This window comes from Olea europaea, chromosome 23 (assembly GCF_002742605.1).
Source record: "Olea europaea var. sylvestris chromosome 23, O_europaea_v1, whole genome shotgun sequence".
Classification (NCBI taxonomy): domain Eukaryota; kingdom Viridiplantae; phylum Streptophyta; class Magnoliopsida; order Lamiales; family Oleaceae; genus Olea; species Olea europaea.
Genome location: NC_036259.1, coordinates 12,461,254 through 12,470,763, shown reverse-complemented (window position 1 = coordinate 12,470,763; position 9,510 = coordinate 12,461,254). Strand labels below are relative to the sequence as shown.

Sequence of the window (9,510 nt, the reverse complement as noted above, 5' to 3'; positions counted from 1 at the left end):
CCAGAATGATGAACCTACTAGTTGCACAAAAATTAAGTCAAGTGTTGACTTAAATGAGATAGCAAGAGGCCATGAAACCTGAGATGAAGTCGATATATGTGAACAAGGTTTAGACCTGGGTCACCTCTCCTGATGAGATAAAACTCATAAGTTGTAAATGGTTTACAATAAAAGGTTGACATTTATGAGAATATCCATACATACGAAGCAAGGCTAGTAGCAAAAGGTAACAAATAAAGACAATGTGTTGACTTTGATTAAACCTTTCGTCTGTTGGTTGTAATAGTTGCATATCGTGACTATTTGTTGAAGCAAACCTCTTGGAGCTGAAATCTTCGATTTGATAGAAAAATCAAAATGTTTGATTTTATCAAATATGAAGACGAATTGTGTGTTTATAAGAAGATAGTGGGAGTATTGTCACATTCCTAATATTATAGGAAACGACATCCCTGTATTTCAATCGTTGAAATAACGGTTGTTAAAAGATTTATTCATGAACGATATGAGGAAGCAACTTGATCTATAGAGATAGATCTAGAAGATTACTTAACTCATCCCAATCTATATAGATAAAATCTTGAGAAGATTTTATATGGAGAAATTGGTTTACTCTTAAACAGTGTGTTAGAAAGGTTCCAAACATAAAACAATCGTTGATTCAAAAGTGAAAACCTAATACGTGATTGCTTCAAAAGCAGCAAAGAGTTTCAATATGGATCAAGATGTTCATTAATGAACTTGAAGTAGTTCCTAATATTGTTGATCACATGTCATTGTATAGTGATGACAATAGAGCCATCGCGAAAGCGAAGGAACTAAGGTCTCATCAATGATCCAAACGTGTATTAGGACGATATTATCTCATCAGAGAGATAATACATAGAAATGACTAAAGAGAAGAACGAATTCCCACATTTGACAATATTGAAGATCTATTGACGAAGAGTTGTCGCAGTATAAACATGATCGTCATGTAGACTCTTATAATATTGGATACATAAGTGATTAGATCTGGTGCAAGTGGGAGTTTGTAAGTGTTATACCTTAGGTCCAATCAACCTTGGATATAAATACTTTTATTATATAATTGATACATTGTATGGCAGATCTATTAATTAATATTCCATTAAATTAAATAGAGTCCGTAGATTCAAATCTTGATAATTTGTTAATCACAAGGAGTTATGATTGTGAGATACAAAATATTTATGATTGAATCGTAAATCGTCCGTGGACGCGAGTAATAACGAGATACGGATATCGTGATTACGAATAGACCATCATGTGTGGCGTTTCTTACTTGTGAAGTAAGTAGCTGATCTCACAAGCAAAAGTGTGGTGACACTTAAATGAACACGTGAATGTTTTGTTATAAAACAAAATATTGGAGACCCGTCGACAGATTCCACGTCGATAACTATCTGAGTGTCATAGTACCTTATATAAGGACAGTCATGCTTTGACGGTGTTGGATGTTGCTCTGCCAAAGGCCGCTAATACGGCGTCGTTCGGGTATGTCAAGAATCGTATGAAGGTTGTGAATGACCAATAGAGGATTCGTCACTCTTAGATAGTAAGAGATTATGATCTTCTTTTCATTCAATTAAGTTGATAACAAAATCCTTAGCCAAGGTATACTCATAAGTCGAAAAGGAGTTTTCAACTTATATTGACTTCATAATGGAATAACGATATTATCGATAATCGGGATTGACAGACTTCCATATCTCATAATTGAGTTTTACGATAAACGAACAAGTTTGGTTTTGTCATGCCACGTGACATTTCCTGTCACATGAATTGCCCTGACACATTGCTAGATGTCAATCTGGGATGACGAGTGTGAGTTGGTGATAAATTAAAAGAGTGTTTTGATTTATCAATTTTGACTAGATTGAAATAATATTTCACGTCATTAAGTATCGTGATTGGGAACTTGATGAGTCGTTCACAAAAGGAGAATTGGAAGATTGTGATTTATTAATTAATTAATTTAACAAGCATTGGATAAATTAATTAATTGGGTTGCTTATTTATAAACCCGAATTAATTAATTGGATTAACTAATTCACGGACCAGATTTAATTAATTGGTTAGTTAAATATTGGACGGGGTCTGGCCAAACTCGTTTGGACTTATATAAATAAGTCATTAGGATTTACAATTTTGTAACGAATTCATTATTCTTGCTAGCACAAGAAGAAAATCATAATCCTACAATCTTGTTCTCTGTATAAATCATCGTTGGAGGCTGGACAATTGGATAGCTGTGGGAGGCAGATCAAGGTTGCTGGAACAAAGAAAAAGCAAAGGAATTTGCAGATCTAGAAAATGTATCACTTTTATCACAATTTCTATCTAAACACGAAGAGATCCGTGATGGGAATCAATAATTGTTTTAATTTTCCACTGCGCATGTTAGTAGATTCCCAACAATCCAATCTTTTATTTTATTTTGTTTATTTTGTTTTCAATGTTCTAGGATAGTTTAATCTATAGTTTATTCAGAAATCATCACCCATACCCCTTTTACCCATAGGTCTTTGAGTAATTAAGTTGGTTGTTAAATATTTGAGCTAAGTAACCCTTGTTCCATGAGTTTAATTTTTCAAATTTGATTTTTCAAGCACATGACGTCGTAAAACACTCAAACCAACATGGACATGGAGAAAATGGGACAAATCTCAAGTTTGGGAGGGGTGTGGAAGAAGAGTAGATCAAATGCAATACCAAGACACTACAACATCATAGGTAATACTGACATTTCAGGGAAGTCTCCTCCTCAATTTCTTTAAGTTTAACATTGAGAACAAATGTTTAGTTTAAATTTGAAGGAGTGTATTATTATTAATTGCCTGCCTAAAATTTTTGAGTGAGTTGGACATTTTGGCTTACAATTATGTTTTACTTTGAGATTTGATGTTGATTTATAAATTGTGGATATGATATATGCTAGATTGATTGAAGCTTAACCTTGCAAAATTTGATATTATACGTGCACTAGAATTGAGTCTGACAGTATGATAAAACGAGTTGATTCATTTGTTAGATAGATTGATTTAATTGGACATAGATATTTTACCTAAACTATAGCAAAATATTTATCCTTAGACCAAATTTAGCACAGTTTGGGGGTGGCTTTATAGTTGTAGGAAGATGTGAATGTGAATTTGGATTCCATGTGTGAAAACTTATGTCTGGATTATCTTAGATTAACATGATAAAACTAAGTGAGAGTCTTAAGTTGGAGGTCGTTTTGTTTGAATAATTGTGTGATAGGGGCATTGCACTAATCAAAGCATATACATTAGAAATCTAAACACTTCTCTTTGAAGTCTTCGTGACTCGAGTAATTAAACCTACAAGGGTATTTTAAAATATGGTGCCCTAAAGTCATCTAGCTTGGAAGTCATCGACCTAAAACTCACTACAAGGTCATTCAGAAGGCAATTAAAGATGAAGTTATACTTGAAACAAAAATTGATTTTCTTCGAAGCCTTTTTTACTCGGGTCAGTAAGCCTGTAAGGGTTTTTAAAACCTGGTACCTAAAATCATCTGATTTTGAAGTTATTGACCTAAAACCTGCTACAAGGGTCATCTAGAAAGCTTAATGGAGAGGGAAAAAAAGAACAACTTGTGAAAACCAGAAAAAAGCAAGTGCATGAAAAGAGTAAAAATACTAAATACCTTGATTAAGCCCTAACACTTATTTGAGGAAATTTGACTTTTGATGAAGGATAATTAGCTAGTTGAGTCGTGGCGGTTGAAGCAGTCAAATAATTAGAAAATTCATGTTCACTAAACTGTTGACCTCCAACTAGTAACGTCCACCTGAACTCTAGAAGGTGAGGATAGTAATGAAATATTCAACCTTAGGTTACACATTGGGAATGAGAGAAAACGTGCAAGTTTGGGAGTGTGTGAATCTTTCGAGAAATGTAAGGATAAAATTTGACAACAGAGGGTCGAGAATCTAAACAACTTGTGCAGTCGTGGTTGATTTCTTAATTCTTCGCACACACACGTCGATTTTGCCTAGAAGAGTAGATATCAATATGGTGTTGTAACTTTAAAGCATGTTTATGGAATACATATTAAAATCTCGAATCCTGAGGTAAAAAGCTTTATCATTCAACTAATTATCCCTTGTATGATTGTGTGTTGGTAGTTATTTAGATGATATTTTTGTTTGAGAACAAACAAATGTTTAAGTTTGATGGTATTTGATAAGTGTATTTTATACATTTATTCAAGACTTTAAAACAAAGATATTTAGTTGTTTCTCGGATCAATTATGATCTAAATTATTGCATTTTGTGTTGAATAGGTAAAATTCAATGACGGCACAAGAAATTGAAGGAAGGAGCAAAAGTGGGCAAAATTTGAGAAAATGGCTAAATTGTAAGAGATTCAAAGTTTGGGGACTAAAGTGAAAATATTCAAAAGTTGTGTTGAACCTCATGATGAAGATCCGAGAGCGTTAAGAGTCAATTGGATGAAGAAAGATGTCAAAGGGATCAAATTTAGGCAAAATATAATCACAAATCAATTTTCAACCGAATAGTTATGCTCCGAAATTTCAGACTCACATTTAAACCCCTTTTTGACATAGCAAAGGATCGAATCAGAGAATGATGTTGAAGGAAAGTTGTAGCCCTTTGAGTTAAATTTTCAACTCATCTTGAATTGCCTTAATTGAATATTAGAAGAAAAAGATTATGATAAAAATACTGAAAGAGGTGTTGTCTGTCCAAAATGTAGCACCGTGGCGCCACTTCAAGGCACTGCGGCGCTGGGAGAATCAGAGATGTGGCACTGTGGTGCCACAACATGGCGCTGCAGCGCCACCCCTATATGTGACGTAGCGCTGCGGCATCGCCAATCGGTAACCTGAGCATAATTTCGGCCCAATTGGAGTCCTTACCTTTTACAGACGGCAAAGGGGAATAAAAAGCAATTTTTCAGAGACTTGAAGGGGATTTCACACATTGAGAGGCAAGAGACACACTTGGAGATTAAAGAGAAGAATTCAATAAGAAAAACAACAAGCAATTCAAGAGTTGAAGCATAAATTGGAAGAGGAAGAAGATCTTGGTGCTAGATTGGTTTCTTATTCAAAACCCAGTGATGTCTTCCATAATAAGTTCTTGTTTATCTTTCATTACTATGAGTAGCTAATCTAATTTTAGGGGAAAAAATGTAACTGATTTGGGGACTTTTATTTTTTTTATTTGAGATTCTCGTTCGTTATAAAAATATTGAGTAATTTTTTTTATTTGTATCAATATCTATATAAATAAAATGGGCTCGACATTTTACGTGATTTGTAAACAACAATACCAAGTAAAAAGTAAGAGAAAACATATAATAAGCACATACCAAAGTTATATAAATAATTCAAGTACAACATGCATAACACCATGTACTACTACAAGCATCAAATAACTTAGAATCTAAATATAACAAGTTGAGATATATAGATGAACAAGCAATATAAAAAATGATATTTACATTATACAAAATACGTAATATAATATCAATAAGTATAATATCCAACCGTGCTAGTCAGATAATCAACCAATCAAGTATCAAGGAATAACTATGACTCTCCTAAGATAAATATCAAAACAAATTTCAAAAATTTCTCCCCCACAACCCATATACTCAACTCTCTGTCTCTTTGAAATAAATATTACTTTCCCATTGTTTTTGTCACGAATAGCAAAGGAAAACTAATAATATAAGCGTGAATACCCTTGAGAAGAATGAGTAAAAACAAATATGTACATACACCATTATGTAAAATTATGCGAAATATGTAATTAGAGGATGATTTTTTTCCCTTTATAGACAATTTTTTTTTCATTAATTTTTAAATATAACATGAATATTTATTTGCTTAACTTATAGTTGAATACTTTACAAATGGTAAACTTTTTCACATAGCTTATTTTGAACCTCTACGGAATAAATTGTATAAACTACACGTGTGAAAAGTGCCACTAAACTCCTGTAAATAAATCTCAAAATCTTAAATAAATGAGAAATGACATTTAAAGAATCATTGGTGAATGAATATATTCCTCAAAATATGAAATCAAACCCAGTTCAACTAGAACCTTTTAAATTAAAATGCTCATTTTTAACTTTTTCAATATATAACTTTTCTTTCTCCCCTATCTGTAAGCTCATATGTATTTATTTTTTTCTCATTTATTTATATTTTATTCGTAGACTTATCTTTATTAAACATACTTAATAACCATTGTAACGAGCTTTAATTTGATGACTCCAAAATTAGATGACTATAGGGCATCAATTTTTAAAATTCCCATTAGGCTTAATTACTTGAGTCAAGAAGCTCACTTTTTATATATTTCAAGTATTTTGAATTTCAATCATCTTTTTTTTTTTTTTATGAGGAATATACAAAAATTTAAGTCAACTAGTTAAAGGTCATTCCATATTCTGAGTCAACCCATCACACAGATGGTCACCATCCCAAGTCTTACACACACGATTAAAACCCACTCACAAGAGCTTAATGTGTGTAGTGCATATGATACATACAATAACCTATACCAAGAACTCCTTAATTGTTCTATATGCTATATTTGTTGTCATTTTGAAAAGTTGAGGGACTGAAGTGAAATGCTATTAAATCCATTTTAAATTTAGTCAAATAACTAGATTTTGATAGAGCGAAAATAAATATGTCAATATTGGATTTGTTTTATTATTCGTATTAAATGACGTATTATGAACTCGAAAAAAGTTAATACGGATAAGCGAAGCTTGAGTTATTGAAGTTTAAAGAATTTTTTTAAAGAATTTGTCATGGACTATTCTTTAATTTTTAATTTGATTATGGATTGTAAAGGTTTGGCAGTGACATGGGTCATTAGATAGATGTAAAGCATCTTTTTTTTTTTTTAATAATTATGATAAGGTCTTGATGTAATTCAATTAGAACTTCATATTGTTTCGCTGTGTGTGTGTATATATATTATAAGTCAGGAAATTTTCACCACAAAAGTATTCTAAATACACAGTAGAGAAGCGAAATTTCGACCACACGTATTTTTCAAAGTACAATTCGCATCAATTTATCATTACTTTCAGCATATACATACGAGTGAAGTGGGAAGAAGATTTTGGATTCTAGTTCAAAAATTCGTTTGATCAAACAAGTTATGATCATAAGGTGCAGGTGGTTTTGTCTCGTTTAATTTCATTATTTTATGTTGATAAAGGCTATGCTAATGAAAGATATGATATGATATGATACGATATGATATGGCAATCCGGTACCTAAGATATGATATGTTATGAGCTCTTACCGATTTCTAAAGATATAGTATGACAGTATAATTATTTTGATATATGATTTGATATTTTTATTTGGGATTGCACAACATTCGTGTCCTATTGAGTATTCTCATATAGTCGCACTTTTTGCTCCTTCTCATATGCTAGAACGGGTCGTTGATTGGCGAGTGTTGATGTGCTATCATTGTGACTTAATTCTTTGGATTCAATAAAGTAAATTTGGTATAACATGATTAAAAATTTTACTTTCAGCGTTCACTTTAGTTTAATTATTATATTGACTTTTATCTAGGGATTTGAAAACATGATTTATTTGGTTATAAACTACTGTATGTGTTATTTTTATTGTGAAACAATATTATATTTGTTGACTGTCATGTAAGACAAAGTGACATTATGTACGTAATCATTCAAGGACTTGGACTTTGCTGCGAACACAAATGATTATGGAATTGAACTAGTTTAGAATTAGTGTGTTTTTACACACTTATTTAGCACTTTTTGGGACTTTATTTTTGATAAAATTGAATAGATTTCTATTTATAATTGTGTAATTGTTACTTTTGTAGGCTAAAACCCCGGAAAGAAGTATAACGAGCGAAAAGAGAAGGAAAATGACTTAAATTGAACAAATTTGTGAAGTTGAGGACTTGAAGTGCAATTATGGAAGGGCCTAAATGTAATAAAAGTCAATTTTTGAGGACTAAATTGCACTAAATGAAAGTTGAAGGACCTGATCTGCAATTTCGATATTTTTTTGTCAACCTTTTTATTATTTTATCCTTATTTTATGCTAGATATTTTTAGGATATTTACGTTGTGTCTAATAATATCTTTTTTTTATATATTATATTTTATACATATTCCATATATATATACTAATATAACTTGGTAGGTAAAAAAAATTTCCCAACTCTTTCACTCTTCTCTCTATCTCTCTCGGTCTCTCTCTCTCTCTCTCTCTTTTCCTTGGTTTTTTTTTCTTTTAGTTTTATTTTCTTTTGTTAATTTTAGTTTTATTTTGGGAATCAAGTGGATATAGCAAGGAGATCATTAAGGAAAACTTAAAGAATACATTGAAAGAATTACAATTCGTATTTAAAAGGTTTTATCTCAACTTTTGTATTCCTTTCATTTAGTTCTTCATGTTTGTAATGATATGTTTATGAGAATCTCTTTGTTATTTTGTTAGAATGATGAACTAAATGCAGTTGTTTGGTTTAGAACGACATAGAAATATGTTAATGCCAAGCAATTAGGGTTGATATCGCTCGACAGAGGTTATTGACTAATTTTTGGAAAATCGGGTCTAACCACGTATATTGGTAATTTGCATCGATGCATAATTGGCTTGAAAAGGGTTAAGCGAAATCATAAATTCCAACATCTTTTAAAATCAAACTTTTTCACTTTTTAAGTATTATTTAAATATTTTAAATCAAAATCGAGTTTTCGCCTTTTTATAGTTTTTAAAATCGAACTTTTAAATGTGTGTATCTTTTTCGTCAATTTGAAATAAATACATTCGTAATTGAAAACAACACTCTCTGAGGGATCGACTGGGACTTAAAAGGTCCATTATACTACTTGATCGCGACCCGTGCACTTATGACGTGCCATTTAATACCGATCACGCAACATAATTGGTATCCCTATAATTGATGAAAATGAATCATGCAAATTGTTCCACTGCCTACTTGGGCAAACATTTGAGAAATGGGATTTGAAGAAATAAACCATAGACTAACGTCTACTTCTTTAGTCTTAAACTCAATTTAATATTATTAAATGTTCATAATCTTATCATTTGGACTAGTATGTATATTGTTTAATTGCTCACTGTTTTCTAATATTAAAAAAAAATTACGGACTATAACATTTTGTTACATATATTTTTTGGATTACGCTCGTTAAGTTGCATGAATGTAATGAATTTGATAACGATTAAAATTTTCAAAACTTCATTCGTTGCATTAATACCTAATCAATGAGGCATAGAAATGCTTTTACCATAAAGAGCAACGTGAGCAATACCACAACTAATATCACTTTGACTTGTGAGTTCCTTCTTTATGACCCAACCCTTCTTAGACAAAAATGTAACCTTAGTCAATTGAGTTATCAATTCAGTCTAGTGAGTCACTTGATTAGTCAAGAATCTAACATAAGTAGTTCGA

The 9,510-nt window shown here is 31.5% G+C and overlaps 1 protein-coding gene across 6 annotated transcripts in view; it reads left to right on the top strand.

Moving 5' to 3' along the window:
• The window catches only part of LOC111372429 (serine carboxypeptidase-like 17), a 65,494-nt gene that overhangs the window by 18,068 nt on the left and 37,916 nt on the right, over positions 1-9,510 (top strand). The gene's annotated exons all lie outside the window — the stretch shown is intronic.